At 34.3% G+C, this 15408-nt stretch overlaps 1 long non-coding RNA gene across 2 annotated transcripts in view; it reads left to right on the top strand.

The window, feature by feature from the left end:
• LOC139591848 (uncharacterized) overlaps positions 1-14826 on the top strand; it is a 100767-nt gene extending 85941 nt beyond the window's left edge. For both annotated transcript variants that reach the window (XR_011679779.1, XR_011679780.1), the window contains 2 exons: positions 12336-12388; positions 13082-14826. This is a non-coding gene — a long non-coding RNA (uncharacterized lncRNA). The remainder of the gene's footprint in view (positions 1-12335; positions 12389-13081) is intronic.
• Positions 14827-15408: the final 582 nt, after the last annotated feature.

The raw sequence follows: 15408 nt of genomic DNA, 5'->3' as shown, positions 1-15408 counted from the left end.
AAGATGTAGCTGACTCTGGAAGTCAGCTGTCAAGCAATCCCTAGAATTGTGAAAAGAATTGCTAAAAGGAAAGCTTTAGGTTGAGCATATGAATAAATTCCTTCCATTCTCTAATTCAGTTTTTAATTATATTATGGATAGTATTAGAAAAATTAATTTGATCTAAAATAAATTTTATCTCATTAATTACAAGAGAGACACTTTTATGATCTTGAACTTGTGTTTCAACAATTATTTGAGTGCCTGTACAAAATCAAGGATTAAATCAAAATAAATGGAAATACCATTTTAGTCGGTAGATACATCTCTGTGTTAGGAACACTCTCATGACTGAAATATTAAAATCAGGAATATTATTCATAGCATTTGCAATTAAAACTGAATTGGGACAAGGGGAATGAGAGTGCATTTTTTCAAGGAAGGTTTTATTGTTTGGACTCCATTACCAAAATATATCACAGCAAGTTCCCAAAACACACTAGGAGGAGGTTAGCCAGTGCATGAAGCAATAGCTTACTGATTTTCAGCTGAAAAATAAAACCTGCAGTGTTCAAATCTGTGATATACTCTGATGCTCAAACTTCAAATATAAAATATCTACAGAATTTACAATTTGCAGAGAAAAAATTGTTTTCCTCTGTAAGACCTTTATGCAATATGGGAGAGCACTCTGGTAGATCTCAGTTTTATGGTGAAAGGAAAAGGCCAGCTTTACAAAAGTGAATCTTGTGAATTTGAAAACTATGGAATTTTAGACAAAAAAGATATGAGTAGAAATGTACCACAACAGTTGGTAAATATTTAAGACATTTCCAAAGAAATCAATATCTGGAATTGCAAACTTTAATGTAAAAATAAATAGTGAAAACATACAAGCAAAAAATCTATACTTCCTGTGAAGCAAATGGAAGGAGGCTATAAAATATAAATGACACCTCTTTCCCCCAACATAGAGGCCTTCAGCATATACAGACAGAAAACCATGAAGGTTTTATAAATAAATAATAACCGGAAGCTAGAGGAGAATGTAAATTTGGAAAGAGATAAGAAAATGCAGTAAGATTTTCCCAGAACAATGCTGCATTATTTAATTTAACATAATTATAATTCCACAACTTATTAATAAAATATTTGAATATAATAATGCTATTTATAAAAGCATACATATTAATTTAATTTATTTTAATGATTTAATTTTAAAAAATTATTAACTAGCACAGTGTGGTGAGTTGAATTTGACTGGCTGAGAGACCAGCCAGTTGCTTTTCTAGTCCCCTTCTTCTAGGGGGGTGGTGGTGGGGAATAAGATGCAAAAGCATCTTATAATAATTCATATATAAGTGTGAACAATAATTCATAGTTCACACTTACCATCACTGGCAAAACAGACAAAGCTTGGGGAAAATTAGCTTAATTTATTGCCAATTAAATGTAGAGTTGGATAGTGATAACCAAAGTAAAAACTGAAAACACCTTCCTTTCTTCATTCTTTGCTTCCCAACTCTTCCATCTCCCCAACCCTTAAGTCCAGCTGAGAATGGGTGGCTGTGGTCAGTCCATAACAGGACCTTGTCTGCATCTCTCTCCTCCTCACACTTGTGGCTCCTCTGCAAAGCAGGCTGGCACCAGTCCCTGCCTCCTCCTCCCCTGCTACCCCTGCAGCCCCCAACACACAGGACTTGACACATGAACTCAATACATCATCAAAGGTGGCAGTGTCATAACATGAATGAATGAATGAAGGGTTGTGAAAAAGAAGTGCACAGCCTCTAAGTTGCTGTTTGCAACCTGGACACAGGATTAGTGGGTCTAGTTGTTGTCAATTTATTATGTATTAAAAATTGTCTTATTTTTTAACTACTAAATAAATTCACATCTGGCTACAAAGTTGGCAGTTTGGACATACATATGATGAGTGTACCATGCATTGACCACAGCTTCCTGTGAGCAAAGAAATATACTGCTACTCTTGCATTGCTATTACAATTGCGTTACTATTGCAATTGAATTACATGTATTGCATTTATCCTGAGAGTTAAAATAAAATGGAAGTTGGCAGGTTGAAATAATGATTTGATAGAAAAGGAAGCAAATGATGTTAATTTCCTCTCAGCACTCCATTTCCATCAATCATGGTGTCTCCTTCACTTGAAAATAGGATGGTCTTTAAGATCCACAAACTGGACATATCAGGCCATTTAATATTTTTCTACATACAATAAAAACACAAGCTTTCATATCCATTTACTGGTATATCTTATACATGTTTTTACCTATAGATAATTTTTAATAGTGTTTTTAAGACATATGTAATTACATATGCTAAAACATAACTGCAGAATGACTTTTATATCTTCACATTGTCTATGAAATATATATAAATACCAGTAAAGTAATTGAATTTGTCACAACTGTCTTAAAAATATATTTGAAAAAAATTAAGCTTCAGAATCTTTTTTTTTTTCAGGATTTTTTTTTCAGTTCTTGATATGAATTGGAGAAATAAGAGTACTGTTCCTCTTGAAGATTCAAATGTAATGCATTGATCTTTGTCATCTTTCCTACAGCTGAATGTTTCCCTACACATAGAGGAATCTCACAGGAACTGATACAACTGTTTTCTGCTAAGTATAGCCTATATTATGCCACAAAAAACAAGATCTACAAATCTATGAGTAACTTTACACTGTTTCTGTCACACAAATCTGAGACAGCTCCACGACTGCTGCACTACTGTATCCTGTCAAGTAATGTGTAGATTTTGTTTGAAGTGCAGAATTTATAAGCCAAAATAAACAGTAAAGAAGCAATGAAGAGCTCTGCCAGACTGAATATTGAACTGCCAAGCACCAGTCTTCCCTCCTCTTTATTTATTCACTTAATTTCTGTTTTACTAATTTTGGCTGTAAAGATTGGCAGCAATAGGAAGAACTGAAATTAAAGTGGCATGTATAGAAGAAGGAAACAAGTAATTAGGGGAATAAAAGAAGGCAACAGAATTTCCAGAATGTGGTATATTGAATTACTGGATAGGAATATTATCTTTTTCAGAGGGTGCGAGATAATAGCATACAAAATGAGACCATAGTATACTAAAACAATAAAAAGGAATATTTGAGCATTCTATCTGCTTATTCTATAACAGAGAAGTAGTTATATGATAATAGTATTCAAGTAGATGAAAGGCTGCTGTGAATGTAAGTGGGATAAATTGTTTTCCAAGTCTCTTGTAAATAACTTGCAAAATCGACTTAAGTTACATTGAGAGATTCAGAAAACTAAAAGAAAGGCAAACAAAAAAGGCATAATCAAACACAAAAATCACATATGCACACAAAAAAACCCCCTAAAATCTACCAAACAGGAAAAAGCCTAACTAACTTCCTAAGTCTAGCTATAGCTACATCCTAACTGATAGTTAATGTGATAATTACCTGCCTGTAAATTGTGTAGAATAAAATGTATTCAAAAGATAAATTAATATTGATAGAGTAATATTAATTAGTACACATTAATGAATTAAATATTAATTTGCCTTCAAAGAAACTTTGAAAGTCTTGTAACAGATGGGTTCTCTGCTTTAGCTAAGCACCTACAGAGCAATTCAAGTTCTCAGTAAGAATGCTTTTTGAGAAATGTCAAACACACTGGCTGAAATACCACAGAGCAGAGCACCAGCCACATACCAGTTTGATGATTCCATGGCTATGACAGCCTAGTGGTAGCACCTCTTCTTTCTGACAGGTTATATTAACCTGAGTAACCACATAATGGCAGGGAATGGGTTTGAAAAACATTTTAAGATTTTTCCTGAAACATCTTTCTGTGTGTGTATGTGTGTATTCATTTTTGTATCTGTTTCAGCATGCTACACAAGCTGGACAGAAAAGAGAACACATCCTGGAGTATCACAGATAATGTGTTTTACATAAGACAGCTGAAGTTTCTTCAAATGTAAACCCTCTTTCTGCCTTCATATCTCCACTTAACATATTTCTTAAGGCTAGAGATTGTGGGTGCCATGTGCCATGTTGTTGAAATGATTAACATTTACTTAGATTTTGTAAACACATTTTTGAACCAGGGATGGTTAATATAGACTGACTGTCATCAGTGTCAGGTATTCCACACAGTGCCCATTTTTATTTCCACACGTGATTAAATTCGGAGTTTCCAAATATTTTTTGCTTTTAATAACAACATTTTCTATTGTGGATTCATACAATCTTCAATTCCTTGATGAAATAGCTCAAAATGTGAGCAACTTTTTCCTATTCTTTGCATATAGTCAGACAGTGAGACCAACAGATGTCACCAAATGTGCTACCAAAAACAGTTTTGTTTTTTCAGTTCTCATTGTGAACTGCACAGGACAAGTTTAAGATATGAAAATATAGTCTGATCCTTATAATTTATTAGTAATTAATTGATACAGTTGATGAAACTTAGAAAAAATTCTCATTCATGGTAGAAATAGAAAAGATTTCTTTCCTTTTTCCCTATTCTCAAAGATATATTGCACCTCACATTTCAAATCAGTATAATCAGTGAGTTAGTGGGGTAACATTCTTAGTCTATCATTACATTGAGCTCTGCTTTTCTGTAGCAGGTAACTGCTCCCATAAAAGTGATGTCTTATCACTACCATAAATTGACCAAACAAAGGTCAGGTTCGATTGCTATTGAGTTTAAATATTCACAATCATTCCCGTCCTAGAAATGCTGATGAAAGTTATTTACTCATGAGTGAGATACAAGGGCTCTTATAACAGGAAATTAAGTGTTCTATGATACTATTCCAGATTTTCCAGTAAGTGTGGACTAATTTTTACATACTTTCTTGATATTAAATCCTGAATGTGTTTCAGCTTCCCTAGCTAATAGAGCTTTTATTCTTCTGTTTGTTTTTTGGTTTATATTCTTGTTGCCATGACCACCTGAAGCCTTCATATGGGAAAAAAACAGTTTCTCTTTCCTATATTTTTCATCATCTTATGTGGCATTAAAAATGTTTTTACCCTTTTTTTTCTGTTCTCTGATATTTTAGTATAAATTCCAAGTCATTTGTTTTTTAAAGTAATTACTCTGCCAAGTTAAGTGTAGGTAAACCTGAATTTTAGCTATAAAACCTCCTTTCTCTTTCTGAAATCTTTTTTTTAAAAAATCTAAGTGTGAGTTGTGATATTTAATGAAGCACTAAAACAAGATGTTGTTTTAAAGGAAAAGCCTGGATAATTTTTTTTGTAACATGCAAAAGCAATAACCCCCAGATAATTACCTGATTGAAAAAAAAAAAAAAAGATAAAAAAGAATAAAATTCTATAGTTTTATCCATGTGTTTATTCATGGACTGCTTTCACACTGATGCAATACTCATTAAATATCACTTAATTGTTGTAATAGCACCAAGGCGTTCCTTAATATTCTCTAATACCATTAAGGCCTTCTAGTTGACTTTTAACAATCTCCAATGGCACAAATTCCACACTTTCTCTAAAAACTTCCTCTAACACTTATCACTTCCATGGTGAGAGAGATTTTCTGAACAGACAGAATTTCCCAGGTTTTTTAGATTTTTGTTCATTGTCTCTCATCTTTCTGCTGTCCACCTGGGACAAAAGTCTTCCTGCCACCACTATGATGTTCTACTAGGTAGCTGCAAAAGGAAAAAAAAAAAAAAAGAAAAAAATCCCCCTTGATCTTCTAAAGGTAGAGAAACCCTTAGTTTTCTCAAGTGTTAAAGAAACTTCCCAGTCTGACCATTCCCAAGTCTCTGGCAGTCACACTTCCAAATATGTAAATTTCATAGCTCAATTTGAGATGCTTTGTTTAGCTAATTCTCATCAGGACAGGCTTAAAATGAGAGTTAAGCACATAGGATATCTAGGTTTGATAACCAAGTAAAAATTGAATTTTAAAAAAATTAAGTTTTGTAATGAAAGGATATTTTGCTGTATGTCTCCTCTGCATTCAGCATATGTTTTGGAAAACTCACATGTGAAACAAAAGAAATATATGTAAGAAATCCAGAACTGATTTTTAAGTCAAAAATGTTTCTTTTTATTGTCAAGTAATTCTGTCTGTGATTTATTACAGTTAATATTTTCTTTTTCCTTTGACCATGATCATAAGCTTACAATCATCACCTGAATCTTCATTTTCATGTCAGAGACAGTGGCACTAAGATAAGAACCCTGTTGCTTTGTTCTTTAATTTTTCTAGAAGTTTTAGAAGAGTCAGGTTGTCCCTCTGAGTATGTGTCTGTTACAAAAGCTCAGCATAAATGGTCAAAGACAGTGTTTTGGTTGTTTGAGGGGAAAAAATGTACTATTGAAAATGTTGCACTCTTTCTGCCATCATGTAACAAACCAAAAGTAACCCAAATAACTAGAAGTCCTGTATAATATGTGCCTAATTGTATCACAATAGAGGGCTATAATCCATTTCCAGATTCCTAGATGAGTCAAAGAAATATATATAAATAAATAAATAATGCTTTGACTGAAGGGTTTTGTTTAGTTTTTTTTTTCCAATTTCTGCTAATGTGTTAGTTCTCTGTATGCTGCTCCACAAAGTTGGAAATGACCTTTTTCAGTCCTAGTTTGAATCAGTATATTAACAGCAGTAATTCTGCAGTCCCAAGACTGATGATGCTGTAATTTTCCAGCCTAATCACACTGAACTTCAAACATATTCAAAGCAATTCTATTGAAGTTACTGTCTCAGAAGTATTTTTGCAATATGTGTGAATTACACATGAGGACACGACCAGTAGACAAGTGCTTGTCAAGCTCATTGGAAATGAAATAAAGAAAGATACTTCCCAAAGGTAACAGCTCATGTGAACCTTGTCCCAGTCTTTGATCATATTTAGACCTCACCTAAGTAGAAACTAGAAAAAAAAAATAGAAAATCTAAGCAAAATCTGACTTTTTTAAAGTCATCATTGACAGCTCACACCAGCTATTAAACATGAGAAGTAATGAATAATTAAAATAAGTCTCCATGCATTCACACAGCCCACACACCTCCATGCACAACTGCCATCATGCCAAAGGGCCAAGGTGACATTGAAACTGTTGCACATCTCTCAGTATTTGGAGAAATCAACAAGCTGGAGTGAATAATCTGGTTTTTCAAGACCTGGTGCCAACACTTCTACTGTCATGTGTGTGTTATTTACAGACCATATGGGGGAGATAGAGAAATTATTAACAACGTACTATTCCCATCTCACTCACACCTCAGTTTTTATGTCACAGAGTAGCCTAGATCTCTTCTTGAGGTTACCTCACTCTATATTGCCTTGTGGCAACAGAAAACACCATAATATCTTCATAATCTTAGTCATTATGTAAACAAAATTGACATTATCAAGTCAGGAGTCCTCTGGAGACTATATAGTCCTACCCACCTAACCCCAGATGAGTCAGTTAAATTTTCAATCCCCCTCACTCTCTACATATCAAATCTGTACTTCATCAGATAACTTTAATATTACGTTATGAAAAGCCTTAATAAAATAAAACTTGCATTCAATGGTCTCCATCACACAGAAACAAGCTCACAGATGCAGCCCTTAGCTTTTTCCAGGCTAATAATGAACATACTGAAAAAAAAAAAACATTATACCACGCATCCTGAGAGATCTTTCTGTTATCTTTCTCTGTTATGAAAAATCACCATAATTTTTTTTTTTTCAATTACTTAATCAATTCCTCTAGTAAATCTGGCTGTCATCCCCCTGTAAGCTCAGGGACAGCACCCACAGCTTGCACTGAAGGGTCTTGTGTTGATGGCCCAAAGGCCCCAGGGACACAAGCAGGGCTCTGTACCTGGAGTAATAGAGCTGCTTTTCCATATATATGCTTCCTGTCTTCATGTAAAAAGATTTTGTATACATCAAGTCCAAATACTCCTCCATGCCTGTTGGTTTTCCCTCTGTTTTTACTGAAAATAATGCTGCATGATATTTTTATTCAGGTTGGTTTTCTTCTAGTTAATGGGAAATACATCTGTCCCATGCAGTTTCTTTCTAGGTTTTGCATATGCAGCCAGCAGTACTACAGAAGAGATTCCTTGTTGACAAGAGACTTGGACTCCCTGCTGGTCAGAACCATAGCAACCTGAATTTCACCCCTAAATTTCCCACCTATGTTTCCTATCTCTATTGTTGCCAGCATGGGTTAGGACTAATAGTTCTGCCTTTCAACATCGAAAAGATTTATTTGGTAATTTTCACTGCCACAAAATCAGCAGTCAACTTGAACAGTTACCAAAATTACTGCTACAGACATGTTCTGCCACCCCTGAAGATGCTCTGTTCCTTTGCAATATCTCTTGCATAAGTTAATAAAATACTGGTGTTGAAGGCGACTTATGCCTCTGATTCAGACATACCTAAAAGTATAAAGAGTGGAGGGTGAATTATATACTCTTAGAGATTCCCACTCCCAACTCAAATTATCCATTTATTACAGTCTCTCTAAAGGTTGCATGTTGCATAAATGGTTGCACAAATTCAAAATTCATCAAGCTTACCAGCTCCCAGAAGTCAACCTCAGATCTTCTTGCTCTGGCTCTTCCAAAAGCAAAATTTTCATGAAAACTTCACTGTGTCTTTTTGTTATTCACTATTTTCTCTAAATTGATGAGGAAAAATATTTTTAAAAATGCAGCAGCTCTAAACTTAAAAGAGGTTCAGGTGCAATTTGGATTTTTACCCTTTCTCTCCCACTGCCAAGACAAAAATATCTAATTGAATCCCATTTTTCCCCATTGTCAGCTGTGACTTAAAGGATATTTGATGGAGATATTAATGAGAACTGACATAAATAAGTTAGATTTTCCAGAACAGGAACAAGACTGTAGTTAGATGACATCTGTAAAGGTTTTAAGCAAGTATGGGTGTAAAGACCATTTTTGTAGTAAGAACTTTGAATTTGGGTTAGTTCTCTGTTTTCTCTTTTTTCACAGTTTAGCCAGTTTCTCTCTTGATTAGACATCTTGTCTACAGCTCATTTCAGACACAATACTCACAATATTTCTACTTACATCTTCCCACTCAAGCCCTTCTGTTACTGAATTTGTAGGCCATGTTACCTTTTAGTGTCTGCTCAGTGGTGTTAAACACACTGTTATTCTACCAAAGGTTCAATTCATCAGCCATGTACAAATGAATTGGAATATATAAATTATGATGATTTTATTAGAAAAAAAGATACATCAGATGCATTACTGGGGACATCAAATTCCCTGTTAAATCTCAGAGAGTAATAACAACAAAACATCTGACAACAGAAAATTGAGTGCTAGAAGAGATTAAGCTGATAAAAGGAAAAGGAAGGAATTTGGTCATGCAGAGGTGACACGAAGTCAGAATTTTGAACATTAAAAGCTGAACTTATTTCAAGGAACTGAAATGCTAAAATAAATCAGTTTGTGAGCTGTTTAACAATTTAAAAAAAGTAAACTATTACAAGTTTGTTTAATATGTACATTCACTAAAAAGTAAACGGTGAAATTACATATAAACATTATTTGCAAAACTGATTTGATCAGCCTCGTGTTCTGAATGCAAATACCAAATCTCACTGTTCTATGTCAGACATATTGTTATCATAAAATCACTAATGTGAAGCTATCTGAATATAAATGTTTCAAGAAAATGCTCTTCATTCTGATAATCTGAAGTCAAACTAGTGCTAACTAGTCCAATTTGATCATTCTGTATTTAAATACATCTAAATGTCAGTTGTGGAACATTCAGCACCTCTTAAGTGTTCTTATTTTATCATTATTTCCATTTCATGTGTTTTCCTTATAGTATTACTACTTAATCTAACTTAAGTTCTTATGCTAATTTAGGCTAATTTATGCTAACTAATGCAGCCTTAGACCTGTGCAAAGTGTTTCAGCATTTTCTTGATCTGTACCAGGATACTCCATATCTGATAAATTGTTGCAGTTTTTCTGTGAAAATCATCCTGATATGTAATGTGGCTCCAAAGAATATTGCTTCAAGCTCATAATATATTTATGTATGTATATGTAAAATACATAAAAAATATGTATATTTTATCTTGAACTATGGTCCTTAAAATAAGAATAATCTGGGTAGCTGTGAGGCAGCAGGGTAGTGTAAATATATGCCTGAAAAGGTGTGCTGACTCAGAATCTGTATGTAAGACCATGATCTGTAGGATGAGGACTGCATGATCATATATAGACAACTCCTACATCAAAATATATCCTTGGTCAGAGACTTCTTTTTCTTTTCCATTTATATTTTTCCATTTTTAAGTGATTTAAGTGTGTTTGTACTCAGGGTAATTCACTTCCATCACCACCTAGAGTAATGATAAATGTCTTCAGCTTAGTCCTCAAATGGCCTTTGTTAAAACTGCAGTGCAAACATCAATTGACATTTTGAAGGTCATGACCAACCCCATTTAAAAGTAAGATTAAATAAAAGTTCAATTTGTAATCTAAAAACAAAAGTGCAGAGTTCACAAAATGTTACTAACAGCTATATTGTAGACACAATTAATTCTAGTATCTGAATCTCAGGATAAAGCCCATCTTGAGAGACCTGTATCTTGTTTTATGTAAGATATATTTACATTTTATATATTTCATTGTAGCATTTACAAACCTAGAATAAAAGTTTTGAGAGAAAATAGTGTTGTGTTCAGCTGTTGCTTTTATTGTTTCAGTTCTTTTGTATCCCAAAATACGCAGCACATAGTTATTCATTTTTTAAGTTCTTTCATGGTGGATTCTTTACAAGGTATTTATGCCTTCATATACTGTTCATTCTTGTAAAATCCTTGTAATTTCAAATTGTATTTGTCAAAAATGATGCATATGAAGTAGCAATGGTAAAGACAAATTTTAATAAGTATGGAGAAATAAGTCCACACTTAAATCACCTATTTAGTATGCACACATCTACCTATTGGATGCCCAAAATCATCAAGTATAATGTAGATCTTTTTTGCTGATGTTTTTTAAAAAATAGTTGTGTGCAATCCTAAAGAGAAAGGAATTAAATCAAATTTGTTCTGATGGTGTTCAAAACTTCAGTACTACAGCATGTATTGGAAAACAAATATTTATACCAGATATTGGTATTATTCAAAAAATTAGATGGAAGGAAAGCCATTCTCTGTGTTTGTAGTTTCTTAAAACTACAGTCTTTTCCCTGCTATTCCTCATTATGAATTACATTTACTACTGTGAGAACAAAAGACAATACTAGAACAAGACTATATTACCAATGGAAATATCAGAAGGAAATTTGCAAGGATAAGCTGTGTTCTTGAGTTTTTCTCTATTTTCCTTCAAAGTACCTCGTATTCTCATCCAGGAGATGCTGAGAAGATAAGAGTTATGTAATTCTAAGTTCTATGAACCCATCTCATCAACACCAAATATAGTTGCTTATTGCAGAGGGGTTTTTATTGTCTTTTACAATAACAAGTATTATTGTATTTTTATGTATTTCTGTGGTCCAGTACTGCAAGGAAAGAACAGCATGTTTGCTTGTTTGCTGTTATTCTGCTATTTGCCCCATCTTTACTTTTCCTTATATTAATTTCTTACTTGCAATCTTGCGCAGGTTAGAGATTTGATAAATGCTCCCATTCTCATTTTCTGTTCATCTACAATTTACCTCTGTCTTACTGCCTTTGGTATCCTCTGCTTGTGGAATCTTGACACTCCTCAGTTATTTCTAGTTGCCTGATTCTACTTGTGCTCTCCCTAATCTCTTTCTGCAAATATGCTTCATCTTCCTGAAAATGTTAAAGGATGAAACTGCTCCACTGCTGAAATTTTATCTTGTAGCAAATCCTGCTCCAAATATTAAGAGGTTAAACAGCTTTTTACAGCCTTTTACAACTATAATACATCAATTTATATGTTACATAAATATAGGAAATTATAGCAAGAAATTCGAGAGATATATTTTTGGTATTTAAATTATTAGTAAATTTTATTTTGAGTGATTAAATGATTAATGCAAATTGATTACTAAAAAGAATTAATTAAAAGAAGCATATAAGACCATAATATATAGTTTCAGATTTAATTTTCAAAAAAATTGCTCTCCATTTTTTGGATAATCTTTGTGATTATGTATTGTAGTATCAACTTCAAATGAAAATAGTGCAGGAAAGAGAAATTTCCTATTCTAAATAACAGAGACTCAGAAAGAATGATGTATGGAGTTTAATTTATGGCCAGATTTTAAGAAATGAAACCCAAAAGCAAACAAAAACAACAAAGCCCCAACCAAAGAACAAAGAGCTAATATGTTATGCTTTATTGTACAGAAAGGAACCTGTAATACAAAAGGCAGCATTAGTTCCAGAATGGAGACAAACAGGTAAGAATGATCCTAGTATTTCTTTCATGGTCTATGTTTGCACAAGGAATATTTTCTAGGCAGGGTTTTTTAATAACATCACCAATTTTTGAAGATTTTTGAAAACAGACACTGCATCAGTTAGACCAAATTCAAGAATGAAGAGAAAAATCCACAAAAACTGTCAGCTGATAATTTGTAGGGGAAATGGAAAAATGAATATCAAACAATTATTTTAAAATATGAAGTTAGGGCTGTGTGAAATTTTGTTAATTCTAATTCTGTATTTAGGTTGAATACCCACGTAAAAAATTTTTTTTAGATTTCTCAAGTCACTTTTGAGCCCGGTTCCTTAGTATCTAGGGCATTGATTGTGCAGGAAGAGACCTGAAGTTATTTTGCCACACATATTGAATTACAAACACTTTACAGAAGCAGTGGGAGGTATTGTAACTCAAGTAGAGTTGAGGGTCTTGTAAAACCATCTGTCCAGTTAAAATTGAAAGGGAGGAAATGATGAATAGTTGATCCCTCACCCACAAATGCACTGTTCATCTCCAACCCAGTTTAACAATAACTTAAACTAGATTTAGGATGTCATGAAAGTTATCACACGTGAAAAGGAATGTGAAGCAAGAAATTACTTCAATCTGTAGTGGGCAACCCGATACCTGTGATTGGAAAAAGTAACCAGTTTTGCACATCCCCTCGCAGGTTACACGAAGAATGACTGCTGTGGAAGGATGATGCAGAGAAGAAATTAACAAGCTGCTCAGTCCTGGCCTAACATCATTTAAGAAGAGTACCAGGACCCAGGAAAATGCATTGGACTTCAGATTTCTTTCTGGAGATGGGGAAGATGTGATCAACAATTTCTTAAACTAAGATAAGGTGATATCTTTGTAATAGATGTAGAGCTAAATTGACACACTGTATTTTATAAAGCTAGCCCACAGGTGACAGGTTGTACTACTATATCTGCAATTTGTATGTGTGTTATGGTGAGTCAGAGCACCTATTTGTTGCTACTGTGGGATTCCTTTGACCAGCTTCTGAAGAAAGTAACTAGAGAGGGCACCCAAAATATTTTCCCAGACTATCAATTCTGTAAGTGACAGCATTCCTCCTGCAGTATGAGCAGGAGAACATTCCAGATCTTGTGTGCTCTAGCAGAAATTATAAAAAGAAGAAGGTCTTTGGAGGAAGAGCAATGGGAGGGCCTCATGCCTTTTCCAGAGTGTTGAACCCCTCACAGGTGGCATGCTGAAAGAATAATTAGAGCATACTGTATACAATTTGTCATGGAGTGCAAAAAAAAACCCTATCTTTACCCTCTTTGTTTTCATGATTGTTACTGAGCAAAGAGTAAATAGGCATGAATAGAGGCAAATTAAGTAAATCTTTAAAATTGCAAAGGTTAAATCTCTGCAGTGTTCAAAAGCTGTTTCTAGTATGAAGCAATTAAAACTGAAACTAATTTATACAATCAAGGTGAGTGAAAAATTTTAACTGTGAACTATAGTTATGTCAGATCAAAAATCACAACTATGTACCGTATATGAGAGGCTGAAATGTCAAAGGCTAATGACTCAAACAACTGGCTATTTGCAAAAGCAGCAGCTACTTTGCTGAGGCCAGGTTTGCAGCCCCAAACTGAAGGGGAGGAGGAGAGGCTTGGCTGTGTGGTGATAAAAATTCTGATCCACATGAAACAAAGGGGTCAGCACCCACTACCAGAGTATGAGCATGATGAATTCATTTTTTATATACAAAATGACCGAGCCCCACAATTATTGTGTACTTGATAGCTTGCAACTAATGCCTTAAACAAGCTGTTTTCTGGCCAGATAAGGAAAAAGATCAATAAGATGCAGATTCTTCTGAGGTAGTGTGATGCTTCTGTCATGCCATTTACCCTCTGATAGGCACTGCTGACTCTACTAAAGTGAGAGAAGCAGGGCAAAGCAGCAGTCATGTCATTGAAAAGTACTATAAGCCACCAGAGACCACTGAAACACCCCCAGGCTCATTTCTGGGGCCTTCCACCGTAGCACTTTGCACAATCCACAGGGTTGTAAAAGGCAGTGTGAAAGTTTATCTGCTCACAGGAGGTACCTGAGCATTCCCACCCAAACCCGAATGTAGGTCAAACCATTGAACTTTGTGTTTCATGGGCTTCCCCCACCCTCAAGGGATAAAGATTGCACCCATCACTTCAATCAATGGACCTCAAAACTGTCACATTTGAGTCTCATCACTGCTTCCATGGGTGGTAACATCTTCCTCTCCACTTTCTACTTTTATCCTTTCTTTCTCTTTCTTTCTTTCCCCTATGTATTTTCTTAAGCAATATTTTTATACTTCTATGTTGCTATATAATAAATAAAACAGTTACATACCTGCTTTCTATTTCAATCAAATTGTTCTGAAATAAAACTATATATACATATATAAAGGTACAGGTCTGTCAGTGTTGTTTCACTCTATTTTTCCCCAAGTGATCTATTAACAAGAACTCCAGTAACCCTGTGCCTTCAGGTGCAGGTCGCAACACCATGTTGATTGTTAAGAAACAATTCCAACACATAACTCCCACAGAAATTATAAGCATGTTGGCCCAGATGGGATATCATCTCACAAAATTATTGTGGAACTAAATTTCTATGGAATCTTCATTCCTCAGGCTGCTCAAAACACAGATGTACAAGACCCAGAACAATCTCATCTAGCCTTGAAGTTAGATTCTTATCAATCAAGAAGTTAAGCTGGAAAAACTCATGGGTTTCCCTGCAAAGAATTTTTTCTCCGTTTTTCTACAGGTCTTCAGAACACACTCATTCCAAAACAAATGGTATGGGGACCCATGCATAAAAAAGTAATCAGTAGGAACAAAGGTATTGCCTGATTTTGTTGGCTTTCTTTGCAAATTCATTTCTTGTGTGGGATGGGGACTGTAGTTTTCTCAAAATCAGAAAAAAATTATGAGACCACATGCCTATGGAATTTGTGATAGCAACATCAGAGGAGAAAAATTAAAAATA

Source organism: Agelaius tricolor, unplaced genomic scaffold, assembly GCF_023055355.1.
Source record: "Agelaius tricolor isolate 1412-34295 unplaced genomic scaffold, bAgeTri1.0.p SCAF_7, whole genome shotgun sequence".
Classification (NCBI taxonomy): domain Eukaryota; kingdom Metazoa; phylum Chordata; class Aves; order Passeriformes; family Icteridae; genus Agelaius; species Agelaius tricolor.
This window is presented reverse-complemented; position numbering and strand designations above follow the sequence as displayed.